A 17,588-nucleotide genomic window follows, 5' to 3' on the forward strand; every position below is an offset into this window, starting at 1 on the left:
ATAATCCTCCTGCCATCACCGCCATCCTGGCCTCGGGGGCATCAGCCTCCAGGTCCCCGGGAGGAGAACTCCCAGGGCTACTAAATCCTCGCTGGAGGCAGTGGTTTCTTATGCGGGGGGACGTGGCGGAGGGTCCAACTTTGGGAGCCGGGCCGGTCGGTCTTTGAGGTCCGCAGAGGGACGTGATGGGCGGGAATGGGACAACCCGGCTCCTCCACTGGTGGGGCCGCCTGTGGTGCGTGCGGACTCGGGAGATCCAGTGTCCAGTGGTAATCTGTGAAAATGGTTCGCTATTCACTTGACCCGGAGAACCCCATGAAATCATGCAAATCAAGAGGTTCCAATCTTCGTGTTCACTTTAAGAACACTCATGAAACTGCCCAGGCCATCAAGGGTATGCATATTTGAAAAGCCACAAAGTATCTGAAAGATGTCACTTTACAGAAACAGTGCGTACCATTCCGACGTTACAATGGTGGAGTTGGCAGGTGTGCCCAGGCCAAGCAGTGGGGCTGGACACAAGGTCGGTGGCCCAAAAAGAGTGCTGAATTTTTGCTGCACATGCTTAAAAACGCAGAGAGTAATGCTGAACTTAAGGGTTTAGATGTAGATTCTCTGGTCATTGAGCATATCCAAGTGAACAAAGCACCTAAGATGCTCCGACGAACCTACAGAGCTCATGGTCGGATTAACCCATACATGAGCTCTCCCTGCTACATTGAGATGATCCTTACTGAAAAGGAACAGATCGTTCCTAAACCAGAAGAGGAGGTTGCCCAGAAGAAAAAGATATCCCAGAAGAAACTGAAGAAACAAAAACGTATGGCACGGGAGTAAATTCAGCATTAAAATAAATGTAATTAAAAGGAAAAAAAAAAGATAAAGACTGTTTACTTTCTTCTGAAAACAGGAGCTAAATAGGCCAGGTGTGGTGGCTCACACCTGTAATCCCAGCATTTTGGGAGGCCGAGGCAGGCAGATCACCTGAGGTCAGGAGTTCACAACCAGTCTGGCCAACATGGCAAAACCCCATCTCTACTAAAAATACAAAAATTAGCTGGGCCGGCTGGCTGGTGCCTGTAAACCTAGCTACTTGGGAGACTAAGGCGGGAGGATCGCTTGAACCCAGGAGGCAGAGGTTGCAGTGAGCCGAGATGGTGCCACTGCACTCCAGCCTGGGCAGCAGGGTAAGACTCTGCCTCAAAAAGAGAAAAAAGAAAAAAAAGAAAACAAGAGCAAAATAAACAGGAAACATTGCTGAAAGATAAGCTAGGGGAACAAAGGTCTTATTTAAATTGAAATATTTTATTGTAGTGTTTAGAATATAATAAATTATAACCCCTTTCTTCTAACGTTTACTGAGAAAGGCAACATGTTCTCTAAGTTACTCAATTTTTTTTTTTTTTGAGACAGGATCTTGCTCTGTCACCCAGACTAGAGTGCAATGGCGCAATCTCAGCTCACTGCAATCTCTGCCTCCTGGGTTCAAGCGATTCTCCCGCTTCAGCCTCCCAAGTAGCTGGGACTATAGGAACCTCCCACCATGCTCGGTTACTTTTTGTATTTTTAGTAGAGACGAGGTTTCGCTACGTTGGCCAAGCTGGCCTCATACTCCTGACTTCAAGTGATCCACCCGCCTCAGCCTCCCAAAGTGTTGGGATTACAGGCATGAGCCACTGTGCCCACCCAGTTATTCAAATATTAACAATAAATGTGACCATTAACCACAAAATCTGAGATTACCACAAAGCTGGTAAAACATCTCTGATACAGAACATTGTAGTTGTTTGCTTCACTATGTGTAGAATATGTTATAAGAAATTCCCTTTGTTCTCAGCTGAATATGAGCTATCCATTTTGGAGAGGCCACCTATTCCTCAGTCACTAAACTCACCAGCCAAATTAAACCCCCACCATACGTACTGGCTAGGTTCTCTGAATAGTCCAACACCTTGGCTCTAGCTTTCTCTGTATAGACCCCCTGAATCAAAGGATGCTTCTAGCAGATTCAGCTCCCAACACAGAGAAGTCTGACTTATTTCATGTTATTCCAGGTTACATGTGGGCAGTGGGCAGTAAAAGAAGATAAACTAAATTTTACTATATGCATTTATGTGTTGTTGAAATATGATTTTATCAATAATTTACTGTCTTTGTAATAATAAATACCTTTGTAAGTGCTTTGAATATAGCACACTATAGACACTATTATTCATATATAAACTGGAGTGAGGGGTTGGGGCTTCACATCTTCCTCCATGCACTGAAGTGAACCAAAAACTACCCTCCAGTTACTTGTCCTGAAGCTGGATCTGTTCACAGATGCATTTCCTTTCTTCTTTCTTTTTCTTTCCTTCCTTCCTTCCTTCCCTTCTTTCCTTCTTTCCTTCTTTCTTTCTCTTTCTCACTCTTTCCTTTTCTTTCTTTCTTTGTTTTTCTTTCTTCTCTCTCTCTTCTTTTCTTCTTTCTTCCTTCCTTCCTTCCACTCCCTCTCCGTCCCCCCTCCCCCTCCCCTCCCCTCCCCTCCCCTTCCCTTCCTTTCCTTTTTCTTTTTCCATCACTCAAGCTAGAAAGTGGTGGCATGATCATAGTTTAATGCAGTCTTCAGCTCCTGGGCTCAAGTGGTCCTCCCACCTCAGCCTCCCAAATAGCTGGGACCACAGGTGTGCCACCATGGCCTGCTAATTATTATTATTATTATTGTTATTATTATTGTAGTGACAAGTGTCTCTCTATGTTATTCAGGCTGGTCTTGGACTCCTGGTCTCAAGCGATCCTCCTGCCTCAGCCTCCCAAACTGTTGGGATTACAGGCATGAGCCACCAGACTGGATCACAGATGCCTTTTCTTGACATCTATGTTACTGGCCTGCCCATCCATTAATTTTAAAAAAATTGAATTGCCAGCATTAAAAAGCTCAGGTGATCTTTGCATAAAAATACAATATGGTGAATAAAATGGATTTTTAGTTTGCATACATTCTACATATTGTCACTCCCCGCCCCCAGAGGCTGGGCAACTGAAAGGGACATTTTTTTTTTTTTTTTTTTGAGACAGAGTCTGCCTCTGCCACCCAGGCTGGAGTGCAGTGGCCGGATCTCAGCTCACTGAAAGCTCCGCCTCCCGGGTTTACGCCATTCTCCTGCCTCAGCCTCCCGAGTAGCTGGGACTACAGGCGCCCGCCACGTCGCCCGGCTAGTTTTTTTTTTTTTTTAGTAGAGACGGGGTTTCACCGTGTTACCCAGGATGGTCTTGATCTCCTGACCTCGTGATCCGCCCGTCTCGGCCTCCCAAAGTGCTGGGATTACAGGCTTGAGCCACCGCGCCCGGCCTGAAAGGGACATTTCTAAGCTGGGCAGTCAGATGTGATTTAACTTAAACTTTGACCAACGAGATGCATTCAAGTAAGATTTAAAAGGCAGCCGTCCTGGCTGCTCCTGGTGGTTGGCATGATCAGTTCAAGCCCGCTTTGGGGTTTTTTTGTAGCAGCGTTCCTGCTACAAGCTTTGTAAGGGTCAAAAGGTGGATGCTGTCAGCAGCATCTTTACGCTGTTGTTATTCTTGTTGTTAGTGTGGCCCTGGACGGGTGAAGCATGGCTCTGGAACCAGCAGCAGCAGCAGCAGCAATATCTTCCCAATTCCTATGTTGTTCCCGGAGCAAACCGTTCAGGGGGAAGCTTACTGATTTCCGGTCCTCTGACTCAGGCAGGGTTAGCAGCTTCCTTTAGGGGCAATTTTTCGTTGTTCCCTATCAGCAAGTCCTGGAGGCCTGGCCTTAACACGTTCTAAGCACCTAATTCCCTGTGTTGAAGCCCTTTGCCCTTTATGCTTAAAATAGCTAGAGTGGTTTCTGTTTTCTGTAATAGAACTCTAATACACAGGAAAAATAAGAGACCTAGCAACATCTGGCCCCTATTTCAGTTCTGATAACAATAAGCTGGTTATGAGCAGTCGGCTCTAGGTTGCATATTCCCTACCACACCTTATTGTAACCCCCAAATGGATATCACTTGTCAAATGCTATTTTATCATTGTATTTTTTAGTGTTTGTTTTTAACAGACATCCATTTCTCTTCATTGTTTTACCTTCTTGCACTGTGTAGGGATTTGAGTTTGAAAACTTACTAATACCTACCCAAAGCTTGGTGGAAAACATTTTTTTAAAAAATTTCTTAAAGAATGTAATTCTTTCATTTTGAACATACTCCAAAATGTCCCCTAATTAAAGCCAGAAAACTGGACACCTGAACTGCATTATTTAGGTCCCAGTTAGAACTGTTTTTACTGAACAATGAAACTAGCGTTATTAATCCTAGGTGTGTTATTGAGGAAACTGTAATGTCACCTCTACAGGGACACAACAAACAGATTTCTTTCAAGTCAAGTTTTATCTTATAATCATGTAATAGGTCACGTTTGTTTTTTGCATTGGCTGTTAGAAAGGTAGGGCCAGAGGCTACTTGAAGGGTTGACTTCTCACACTGTACATGGCTTTATTTAGGCTTTTATGCTGTGTACTAGCCCTACTCCTGACTGAGTCTCATGGTTACTATCCTGTTTTTCTCTTTAGCAGATTTATTCATATTTTTAAAAACATTCGATTGTGCTTTTTTCTTTTAGTTTTATAGTTTCAGATCTTACATTTAAGACTTTAACCCATTTTGAGTTGATTTATTTAAATTTAATTTTTATTTCTTATTGACAAATAATTACATATTTATGGGGCAAAATATGATGTCTTAGTACACATATACATTGTGGAATAAACAAATTAGACGAATTAACATATCTGTCCCCTCACATACTTATCATTTCTTTGTGGTAAGAACATTTTAAATCCACTTTTAGGAATTTTGAAATATACAATACATTATTTTAACTATAGTCACCTTGTGCAATAGATCATCAGAACTCATCCCTCCATCTAACTGAAACTTTGTACCCTTTGACTAACATTTCCCCTTGCTCTGCCTGCTGCCTTCCCCTCCCCCACCAGCCTCTGATTCCAGAGAGATCATGTGGTGTTTGTCTTTCTGCGCCTGGCTTATTTTGCTTAGCAGAATGTTCTCTGGATTCCGCTATGTTGTCTCAAATGACAAATTTTTGTTCTTTTTTTAAGGCTGCATGTTATTTCATTGGGTATATATATAGCATATTTTTAAAAAAGCAATTCATCTGAGGATGGTCACTTACGTTGTTTCCATATCTTGGCTGTTGTGAGTAGAACTGCAATGAACATGGAAGTACGAATATCTCTTCAACATACAGATTTGTTCTTTTGGATGTATACCCAGAAGTGAGACTGCTGGATCATATGGTAATACTATTTTTAGTTTTTGGAGGAATCTCCATATTGTTTTCCAAAATGACTGTACTACTAATTTACATCCCCACCAATAGTGTGCAAGGGTTCCCTTTTCTCCACATCTTTGCCAATACTTATATCTCATCTTTTTGATAATAGCCACTCTACCAGGTGTGCAGTTTTTATTGTACTATGTTTAATATCCTTATTAAATCTTCTTGTAACAAGATGGAGAATGAATATTTTAATGAACTGCCTTCACTTCCCCTGCTCTACTCCTTTGATTATTTCTAATAAACATCTGTTCCTTAGTTCTCTCTGTGCTCAAGTATGCATTTCCTCCAGTGTCTTAACAGACCAAGGCTATTCATGGGTGTGTTTGGGGTTTTGCAATCTAACAAATATTCTAAAGATATGGTCAAGTCAAACAATGAGAAACTTTTAGCAAAAATCAATTTGTTCAGTGATTATTGCTTAAGAATTGCAGGAGCTACAGATTTCTGTGTAAATCAAATGGAAGACTCAGTTTTTTGAGGAAGCAAATAATTATACTTCTTTTGATGACATAAGACTGAGAAATATCCAACATCTGATCCCAAGTAACTTGTTTTTTCCTTTTTTTAAATTAAATATTTTATTTTGAGATATTTATATTTCACGTGCTATTGTAAGAATAATATAAGACCTCTTGTATACCCTTTACCCAGTTTCCCCTAAGGAAATATCTTACAAAACTAGAACAACATCACAGCTAAGATATTTACAAAGATACAGTCAAGACACAGAATATGTTCATCGTCACAAGAATCCTTCATGTTGCTCTTTTATAGCTATATCCCCTTCCCCACCAACCCCACCCCCTCTTCACTCCCTGGCAACCACTAATATTTCCTTCATGTGTATACTTTTTAAATTTCAAGAATGAGCCAATCTCTGTGGCTGGCCTAAATGTTCTTCATTAGTAAATACACTACACTTACCAGCACCCTTCCCTCACGTTGATCCATTATTTGCTTTTCTCTAACCTACTGTATGCCTAAGAAGGCTGATCTTTGAGGATCACATGACCCAGGCTCCCTGTTCTCTGGTTTCCAATTGGGTTCAGCTGTTGGAGGAACTTGCAGAAAATAGAGGGAGTGGGAGAAGACAGATTAAGAGTATTCATCCCTCTGTGCATCTCTCCACTCCAATTCCTTATCATGATTAGGGCACTGGCTATATTAGCTGTGCTGGAAGATTGCATCTCCAGTTAGGTGGTCCTACTTCCATGGCTTGAGGTTCTCTGTAGATTCCTGTAACTTGGTTCATTGCCTTTTAGGCCTAAGAGTGACAGCTCTCCACTCTTGCTAGTTCCGGCAGTACCTCACATGTTGAGAGGTGACAACATGCTAGCAGCCCTAGCTCTCGGCATCTCCTCTGCCTTGGCGTCCACTCTGGTGGCGCTTGAGGAGCCCTTCAGCCCACCAGGGCACTGTGGGAGCCCCTCTCTGGGCTGGTTGAGGCCAGAGGCTGCTCCCTCTGCTTGCTGGGAGGTGTGGAGGGAGAGGGGCTAACGGAACCGGGCTGCGGGCGGGGCTCACAGGCCAGGGCGAGTTCTGGCAGGTGCGGGCGCGGGCTCCGGGGGCCCCGCACTCGGAGCAGCCGGCTGGTGCCGCCTGCCGGGGGCAGAGAGTGGCTTAGCACCCGGGCCACCAGCTGCAGTGGGTGCGCCGGGAACCCCAGCAGTGTCGGCCTGCCAGGGGGCGGGGTGGCTCGAGTTCTAGCTGGGCCTCAGTTGCCTCCCCACGGGGCAGGGCTCGGGACCTGCAGCGTGCCATGCCCGAACCCCCGCCTCCCACCAGTGGGCTCCCCCGCCGCCGGAGCCTCCCCAACTAGCACCACCCCCTGCTCCGCGGTGATCGGGACCATCAACCGCCCAGGGGTTGAGGAGTGTGAGCACATGGCAGGGGACTGGCGGGCAGCTTGGCCTGCAGCCCAGCTGTGGGATATACTAGGTGAAGCCCAGCCCGATGAGCTCCTGAGTCTAATAGGGACTTGGAGAACCTTTATGTCTAGCTGAGGATTGTAAATGCACCAATCAGCACTCTGTGTCTAGCTCAAGGTTTGTAAATACACCAATCAGTCCTCTGTATCTACCTAACCTAGTGGGGACTTGGGGAACTTTTATGTCTAGCTAAAGGATTGTAAATGCACCAATCAGCACTGTGTGTCTAGCTCAGGGATTGTAAATGCACCAATCAGCACTCTGTCAAGACGGACCAATCAGCTCTCTGTAAAACAGACCAATCAGCTCTCTGTAAAATGGCCCAATCAGTAGGATGTGGGTGGGGCCAGATAAGGGAATAAAAGCAGGCTTGTGTCAGACACTGCTCTAGCCTACGCTATCAAAGACACTTGTTTCATGTTCTGGAAGATAGGGAGAGACAGAGATATTTTGAAAAGAGGGAAGAAGAATAGAAGGAGAGAAAGAAGTAGGAGGCAGAGAGTTAAGGAGGAAGAGGAGAAGAAATACTAGAGAGGAGAGATTGCTTCAGATGAGAAAAGGGACAGAAATCTTGATCAAGTGAGTTGCCTGCTGTCAAGGAGTGAAGCTATCTTGGAAAATGAATTTATTAGGCACCACCTTGATGAACTGAAAATTAGGAGGGACAAAGGAATCCAATAATAATTGAGATTGCATTCTTCGATCTAGAACAATTCTTTGATCTACGAAAAAAGTTTCCTGATCTAGGCAAGAGTAATATTTAATTAGGTTTGAAGAAAAATGAAGAATTATGGGATATTGTTCACAACAGATTTGTGGACTATGGTTCACACTACCTACTTAATGATTTGATGATTCCAGCCTTAATGCTGAGATTTTCAGGATCCGAGAATGGACTGTTTTGTAGTTTAAAAGGTTCTTGCTCTATCTTCAATAAATAATTTGTCATTGTCATTTCATGTCAATTTATGGATTATCTCCAAAGTTTAATAAACACTACACATTGGCTTGGTCTAATCATTTTGCATCCCTTATTTCATTTATCTTAACCCTGTGAAATATATATTTTCCTAATTTTGCAGATAAGAACTCTTAAGTGCTGAGAGCTTAAATAACTTTCCTAAGGACACACAACTCATATGTGGAAGGTACGGAATTCAGCTTTATCTTTTAATGACTATGCCATATTGCGTTTTGATGAGGCATATTTTATTCAATGGTCTTGACCGCTCTTCCCTGCAGGGGAGGGAGGTAGCTCCTACACATCCTTTGCATCCCTGAGCAAGAGTCATATACTTAAAGAGCTATCCTCACGTTCCTGTCCAGGTATACCCCAAATAAAAGTTATGATAGCACTGTGCATTCCTCCTTTGTAACACTTACCACCATCGAAATTTTATTTGCTTGTGTGATTTTGTCTGCCTTCTCTCCTCTAGACTAAGCCGCATGAGAGAGGCCATGTCTCGTTTTGTTCCGTTACATCTCCAGCACTTAACACAGTGCCTGACACATAACGAGTGCTCAATAAATGTTTGTTAATTGATTAAATTAATGCTTTGTCTTTATTTCATAGAATTAAAATTGGAGTCAGAAGTAATCTGAGCTGCTCACTATCCCACTCACCCTTTAGAGGTCCTTTGGCACCATTCTAACAAACTGGTCAACTAACTGATCTTGAACACTCCAGTTTTGGATCGGTCTGACTGCTAGTGGCAGTCACAGTTCAGGGAAGTATAGTAATGAGCTCCAGTGCTCTCCCTTACCCTACAGCTCATGAAAGACTTCACCCAAGTTTTGTCTTCTTTAGACTGTGTGTGCCCAGTGCTTTAGATTACTCTCCTATGACCATCCTGTCTGTATTCTTCTGAATGTGTGCTCCTCATGTTTGGTATTCAAGGAAAATATCTCAACATTGGATATGGTCTGACCAGATTTATTAGATTCTGAACCGACATTCTGCTAATTTAATCTCACCACTAGTTTACACAGAGTTTGCAATTTCAACTTCCATTTAAAATATGTGTAATGGAGGTAGTTTGATCACTGTCCAGTGTTTCCTAAGTACCTGTGCTGTGCCTCTCTCTTCCACACCACCCTGTTCCCCTTGACACACTAGAAGCCAGGAATTCTCATTCACCATATTTAATGGACTGGCAAGAGGCTTAAGGGTATCCTGGACAATTGAGAAATGTGGGGATATTCATATGGGGCAGTATAGGTGGAGTTCAAAAAAGTCTTGGGACACAGGTGAATGTTCTTAGGCTAAAAAAACCACAGGTGGCATGAGAACACCCATTAATAGAAGGGATAGCAAAATAGCCCCTCCCCTCATGCTGTGTGTAGTGCTCTTTCAAGCTATAATTAGTTATCTCAGCTTCCTGTGAAAGCTCCTACGTAGCTCCTACACATCCTTTGGATCCCTGATCAAGAGTCATGTCCTTAGAGAGGCATTCTCATATCCATCCTGCTACCGAATTCCAACGGTTCTGCATGGTCTTCTGATGTTGACCATCTTCACCTCCACCAAACCTCTTCCCTGAGTGACTCTAAGTCAGGTTCTCCTCTCCCCTATCCCTGACTCCAGGTGCTGTTCTGTCTCTATATCTGCCAGCTCTCCTTGAGGGGAGGCTGAGGTCTTGGTCCTTCATCTAATCTCTTTCTGTTTCTATGTCATGATCTCTGGAGTCCCTCAAGATGGTGCTTTGGTTCTCAAAAGCATGCTTCAGAGTCACAAAGCCAAACATGTACTATTTATTCCCTTTTATTCTCAATGTAACCATTCTACTTTCCTTGAGACAATGTGGTCACATAAAAGGAAGCTGGGAAAGAAAAACCCAAAATTAATTTTTGAAAATATTGTACTGTTGGCCGGGCATGGTGGCTCATGCCTGTAATCTCAGCACTTTGGTAGGCTGAGGCAGGTGGATCACCTGAGGTCAGGAGTTCAAGACCAGCCTGGCCAACAAAGTGAAACTGTCTTTACTAAAAATACAAAAATTAGCCGGGCGTGGTGGTGCATGCCTGTAATGCCAGCTACTGAGGAGGCTGAGGCAGGAGAATTGCTTGAACCCGGGAGGCAGAGGTTGCAGTGAGCTGAGATTGTGCCATTGCACTCCAGCCTGGGCAATAAGAGGGAGACTCCTTCTCAAAAAAAAGAGAAAGAAAGAAAGAAGAAAGAGAGAGAGAGAGAGAGAGAGAGAAAGGAAGGAAGGAAGGAAGGAAGGAAGGAAGGAAGGAAGGAAGGAAGGAAGGAAGGAAGGAGGAAAGAAAGAAAGGAAGGAAGAAAATATTGTATTGTTACAATCGTGTTGCTGCTAAGCTATATTTGTATTTGTGCCATGAATTCTTTTGGCTTCGATAACATGATCTGAACACTTTTGAATGGAGGTTTTTTGGTGTTGACGAGATTATTTTGTCTAAAGGAAATTCCCATTTTAATTTTCAATGGAATTGCCTAATATAAGATATTCTTTCATTAAAAATGCTCATTTATTCAAGAACCGTTTATTAAGTGACTACTAAATGCAAAGATGTTTGCTTTTCTACTTTCCTTATTTAAAGAGCATATGCCTGGGAATTATCAGAATTGATACACTCTGATAATGAACAAGCTAGTCTTTGTTCTAATGGGCTAAACTTCTAGTACAATTTTTTTTTTTTTTTTCTTAAGAGAAAATTTCTGGAGTGCAATGATGCGATCTCAGCTCACTACAACCCCTGCTTCCCAGGTTCAAACAATTCTCCTGTCTCAGCCTCCCGAGCAGCTGGGACTACAGGTGCACACCACCACACCCATCTAATTTTTTGTATTTTAGTAGAGACAGGATTTCATCATGTTTCCCAGGCTGGTCTCGAACTCCTGAGCTCAGACAATTCATCTGCCTTTGCCTCCCAAAGTGCTAGGATTACAGGCGTGAGCCACTGTGCCTGGCCTAGTGCAATTTTAGTATGGATATATTCATGTATTCATTCAACATGTTTTCTGAGTCCCAGATTAACCTTTAGCACTCAGTGTAGGAAAGACATGGCACCTGTACTCAACTGTAGTGGATAAAATAGATAAATAAGACAATAATTACTTTAAAGAGTCTTTAAGGTTATTTGATGCAGACAAGGAAGGTCCTTGAGTCAGGGAGGACTTCTCAGAGGATGTGAGCCTTGGACTTTAATTGAGGGGATGAGAGGAAGCTCACCAAGTGAGGAAATATGAGATAGAGGCTTCAGAACTTGCAAAACACAGAGGCAAGAGAAAGAAGAGTATGTTTGGAGAATGACAACCTGTAGACCAAGCAGAATGACTTTTGTCCAAATATAGTTCATCATGTAAGAAAGAACTTAAGTTCTCTGAATCCCTGTGTTTCTTGTTTGTTGTTGTTGTTGTTGTTGTCGTTTTTTCTTTTGAGATGGAGTCTCACTCTGTTGCCCAGGCTGGAGTGCAGTGGTGCTATCTCGGCTTACAGCAAGCTCCGCCTCCCGGGTTCATGCCATTCTCCTGCCTCAGCCTCTCGAGTAGCTGGGACTACAGGCGCCCGCCACCTCTCTCGGCTAATTTTTTTTTTGCATTTCAGTAGAGACAGGGTTTCACTGTGTTAGCCAGCATGGTCTCGATCTCCTGACCTCGTGATCCCCCCGTCTCGGCCTCGCAAAGTGCTGGGATTACAGGCAGTGAGCCACCGCGCCCGGCCTCCTGTGTTTCTTCTTTCTTAACAAGAATAAAAACTTGACAGCCTAAGTGGAAGCCATCCACATGCTTGCTGGTATGAATGAACTGTATCATGCTGAGAGACACTGGTGCCTCAGGATGCTTCAGTGCACGAGAAAGCAGAGAAGTGTCGGGGTTGGCTCCAAAAGTAAGATTGCTTGGGAATCTTTTGTTTTTTTTTTGTTTTTTTTTTTGTCCTAAAATATTATGGTATGTCCTGCTGTGGGACCTCTAGTTCAATTCTGCAGTTTTTTGTGACACAATTTACCCATATCTCTAGGGTATATCAGCTACAAATCCTGGGAAAAATCCATACCAGGCTTTGGTAGACGTCACTTACTGTCAAGCATGACTTCAACTTTTCCTCTACCACGTTTTCTCAGGTTAATAAGAGGAAAATGCTTTTGAAAGGTGAATATTTATGGAAGACAGTTTGGAAACACAATTTTCTTCAATGTAAATGGTTGATGGAGTTTTTATTTATTCAATCTATAAGTGCCCTGAGATGCTCCTTAGTACTGCAAATGAAGTTCCTAAATCATTTGATTCTTTGTGACTGACCCTTCTTACCTGCTTCAGTCTAAACAGAAAGGTACCACATTGGATTCTAATCACTTGGCTGAATTAAGATCATTGCTATGAATTCAGCTCAAGATCCCTAATAACAGCCTCCTCCTTTTCACCTCAGCACTCAGAGGATGACAAGTAGATAAAGAACCAATGTATGTATTATGTCAATTATGCTCACAATTGTTTAAGGAAGAATTGCCAATTTTATAAATGGAAATGCAAGTAAACGGCTATCATTGACCTTTTAACTGATAGGTCTACTTGTTTCAAAGGTCGTCACAAACTTTTGCTATATCTTGGTCTTGAAAATAGCCCTTTTATTGGACTGGAAAAAATGGTTTAAAGTTTTGAAATGTGCAAACCTTGTATAATAAAGTTGGTATAGTTGAACCTCGGAAAATTAAACGCATGAGTACAATTGCACTTTCTGTTTCAAATGCTTCACTCATTTTCTGAAAATTTCAATGAGAAACTAATATCAGATCCTAAATTAACCTGCTAGGAGGAATCTGGACAAGTTATTTTCAGAGAGCATTTTTTTTCTTTTCAGAATTCATCTTAGCTTCTTGCTCTTAGCTTAGACTTTGAAGCTCACTTCTTCACATGTATTTTGTCAGGAGAAGATTAGGCTTGGCTTTATGAACTGTCATGGAAAAAGAGATGGCCAGAGGGTCTTAATTTACATACGAAAGTGAAAGGAACAGGCATTGAGTAAAATTCTGTTATCATTTTGAAAATTAATAGTTTCTTGGGATATTAGGAATATTATGAGTGACTTAATAGATTACTTTGGTTTAGTCAAAATTTACTCACAAAATGATAACTGAGGAGAGATTTCCTTCTGCCTCTGAAACACGTAATGAAATGAAGAATTTGGGGGATTTCTTCTTTATCTCCATCTCATTTAGTGCCTCTGAAAACTGGGGTGATGAAGTAGTGATTCAGGAACAATGACCAATTACACTATGCCAACTGAAGATTTTATTCTAGCTAGAAAAGTTGTAAAAATAATTCCCTTGTGGGCATTTAGTGCTATAAATTTCCCTCTACACAGTGCTTTAAATGTGTCCCAGAGATTCTGGTATGTTGTATCTTTATTCTCATTGGTTTCAAAGAACATCTTTATTTCTGCCTTCATTTCATTATGTACCCAGTAGTCATTCAGGAGCGGGTTGTTCAGTTTCCATGTAGTTGTGCGATTTTGAGTGAGTTTCTTAATCCTGAGTTCTAGTTTGATTGCACTGTGGTCTGAGAGACAGTTTGTTATAATTTCCATTCTTTTACATTTGCTGAGGAGTGCTTTCTTCCACTATGTGGTCAATAAATGCAATCCTCCATATAAACAGAACCAATGATAAAAACCACATGATTATCTCAATAGATGCAGAGAAGGCCTTTGACAAAATTCAACAGCCCTTCATGCTAAAAACTCTCAATAAATTCGGTATTGATGGAACATATCTCAAAATAATAAGAGCTATTTATGACAAACCCATAGCCAATATCATACTGAATGGGCAAAAACTGGAAGCATTCCCTTTGAAAACTGGCACAAGACAGGGATGCTCTTTCTCACCACTCCTATTCAACAGAGTGTTGGACGTTCTGGCCAGGGCAATCAGGCAAGAGAAAGAAATAAAGGTATTCAATAAGGAAAAGAGGAAGTCAAATTGTCCCTGTTTGCAGATGACATGATTGTATATTTAGAAAACTCCGTCGTCTCAGCCCAAAATCTCCTTAAGCTGATAAGCAACTTCAGCAAAGTATCAGGATACAAAATCAATGTGCAAAAATCATAAGCATTCTTATACACCAATAACAGACAAACAGAGAGCCAAATCATGGGTGAACTCCCATTCACAATTGCTTCAAATAGAATAAAATACCTAGGAATCCAGCTTACAAGGGAGGTGAAGGACCTCTTCCAGGAGAACTATAAACCACTGCTCAATGAAATAAAAGAGGACACAAACAAATGGAAGAACATACCATGCTCATGGATAGGAAGAGTCAATATTGTGAAAATGGCCATACTGCCCAAGGTAATTTATAGATTCAATGCCATCCCCATTAAACTACCAATGACTTTCTTCACAGAATTGGAAAAAACTACTTTAAAGTTCATATGGAACCAGAAAAGACCCCGCATTGCCAAGACAATCTTAAGCCAAAAGAACAAAGCTGGAGACATCACACTACCTCACTTCAAACTATACTATAAGGCTACAGTAACCAAAACAGCATGGTACTGGTACCAAAACAGAGATATAGACCAATGGAAAAGAACAGAGCCCTCAGAAATAATACCACACATCTACAACCGTCTGATCTTTGAAAAACCTGACAAACACAAGAAATGGAGAAAGGATTCCCTATTTAATAAATGGTGCTGGGAAAATTGGCTAGCCATAAGTAGAAAACTGAAACTGGATCCTTTCCTTACTCCTTCTATGAAAATTAATTCAAGATGGATTAGAGACTTAAATGTTAGACCTAAAACCATAAAAACTCTAGAAGAAAACCTAGGTAATACCATTCAGGACATAGGCATGGGCAAGGACTTCATGTCTAAAACACCAAAAGCAATGGCCACAAAAGCCAAACTTGATAAATGGGATCTAATTAAACTAAAGAGCTTCTGCACAGCAAAGGAAACTACCATCAGCGTGAACAGGCAACCTACAGAATGGGAGAAAATTTTTGCAATCTACTCATCTGACAAAGGGCTAATATCCAGAACCTACAAAGAACTCAAACAAACTTACAAGAAAAAAACAAACAACCCTATCAAAAAGTGGACAAAGGATATGAATAGACACTTCTCAAAAGAAGACATTTATGCAGTCAACAGACACATGAAAAAATGCTCATCATCACTTGCCATCAGAGAAATGCAAATCAAAACCACAATGAGATACCATCTCACACCAGTTAGAATGACGATCATTAAAAAGTCAGGAAACAATAGGTGCTGGAGAGGATGTGGAGAAATAGGAACACTTTTACACTGTTGGTGGGACTGTAAACTAGTTCAACCATTGTGGAAGGCAGTGTGACGATTCCTCAAGGATCTAGAACTAGAAATACCATTTTACCCAGCCATCCCATTACTGGGTATATACCCAAGGGATTATAAATCATGCTGCTATAAAGACACATGCACACATATGTTTATTGTGGTGGCACTATTCACAATAGCAAAGACTTGGAACAAACCCAAATGTCCATCAATGACAGACTGGATTAAGAAAATGTGGCACATATACACCATGGAATACTATGCAGCCATAAAGAAGGATGAGTTCATGTCCTTTGTAGGGACATGGATGCAGCTGGAAACCATCATTATCAGCAAACTATTGCAAGAACCAAACACCGCATGTTCTCACTCATAGGTGGGAATTGAACAATGAGAACACTTGGACACAGGAAGGGAAACATCACACACCGGGGCCTGTTGTGGGGTGGGGGAAGAGGGGAGGGATAGCATTAGGAGATATACCTAATGTAAATGACGAGTTAATGGGTGCAGCACAAGAACATGGCACATGTATACATATGTAACAAATCTGCATGTTGTGCACATATACCCTAGAACATAAAGTATAATAAAAAAATAAAAATAATTCCCTTTTCATTACTACAGGTAAGTAAACTCTCTCAAGCTCGTGTATTTTTCATTGTCAAAATGGATTTATTTCCCTGTTAGAACTTTCAGGAAATTTGTCAAGATCCTGCAATACCCTAACCTATACCCCAGGGTACCTCGAAAGTATAGATTTGTTTTGGGGTAGGTACAATGATCATCAGCTACATTTTACAGATGAGTAAATTGAGAGCAAGCTTTGGAGCTTGGACTTCAATCCAGATCAGTCTTCATTCAAAGAACGTGCTAGTAACCACTACACTATTCTGACTCATATTGCTTGAAGTCTGCCCAATCGCTCCTGTTACTCTTTCCCTCATGGTGCCTTTTTCTCTCATGTAAACTATTTGCATGAGAAAATAGAATATAAGGAAAAGAAGAAAAAGGTCACTGAGGATTAAGAGGGCCACTACATAGCCTTGAAAATCTAAGAAAATGATAAGACAAATCACAAGAAAAATGGACAAATACATGATCGTGATCCAATATTTAAAAGTATATATAAAAAACAATAGATCACACAGAAAATATGTAGGACCCAGTATATAGAAAATATACTGTCTTTTTACATATTTACCATGTATTACATTATAAAGGAAAAGAAAAGTTTAAATATTAGTTCTTAAAGCATCAAGATCATACAAACCATTTTCTTTGATGACTTTGCAATTACATATCAAATTAGCAGTTAAAAGTACCTATTTCTTTGAAAATTTAAAATCACACCTAAAAACTCAAGGTTTAAAAAGGATACACTGTTGATAGTAGGGAAGGTTGTGCCTGTAGTGGGTAGGGGGTATATAGGAACTCTGTACTTTGTGCTCAGTTTTGCTATGAACAGAAAACTGCTCTAAAAAATAAAGTTTATTAACTATAAAAAAGGATGCACATACACTCATAATGAAAATGACAAAAATGTTAGAATTGAATGACAATGAAAGGCAATTTAAAACAGAAAGGGTAAAAAAGTTCACCATACTTCCTTCTGTAGATAGAGATGATCATTCTCGAGAGTCTGGTGTATATTCTGGAAGGATATATTGAATGTTCATTCTGCCAGGCCTTGTGCTTAATATTATCCTGTTTAATCTCATAACGTCCCTATCAGATAGGAACTTTAATCATCCTCATTTTAAGATGAGGAAACTGAGTCTTAGAGAGGTTAATTTGCCCAAGCATGTTAAAATCTAGGTTTTCTGATTACTACACCATATCACATCACACCATGCCATGACATGACATACCATACCTACTGCCTGTAACTTGTGTTCCCCCAACCTTAATTTATTTTTCTGTCTCAGAACTGCATCTCTCTCTCTTTTTTTCTTTTTTTTGAGGTGAAGTCTCGCTCTGTCACTCCAGGTTGGAGTGCAGTAGCACG

At 41.2% G+C, this 17,588-nt stretch overlaps 1 protein-coding gene and 1 pseudogene across 4 annotated transcripts in view; one reads left to right on the top strand and one right to left on the bottom strand.

Moving 5' to 3' along the window:
* Nucleotides 1-17,588, bottom strand: part of LOC112618307 (schwannomin-interacting protein 1) — a 614,431-nt gene that overhangs the window by 176,411 nt on the left and 420,432 nt on the right. The gene's annotated exons all lie outside the window — the stretch shown is intronic.
* Nucleotides 271-878, top strand: LOC112618309 (annotated as a pseudogene). Its single transcript, XR_003118063.1, has one exon. The product of XR_003118063.1 is annotated as a 60S ribosomal protein L17 pseudogene (transcript).

The sequence above is a fragment of the Theropithecus gelada genome, chromosome 2 (assembly GCF_003255815.1).
Source record: "Theropithecus gelada isolate Dixy chromosome 2, Tgel_1.0, whole genome shotgun sequence".
Lineage (NCBI taxonomy): Eukaryota > Metazoa > Chordata > Mammalia > Primates > Cercopithecidae > Theropithecus > Theropithecus gelada.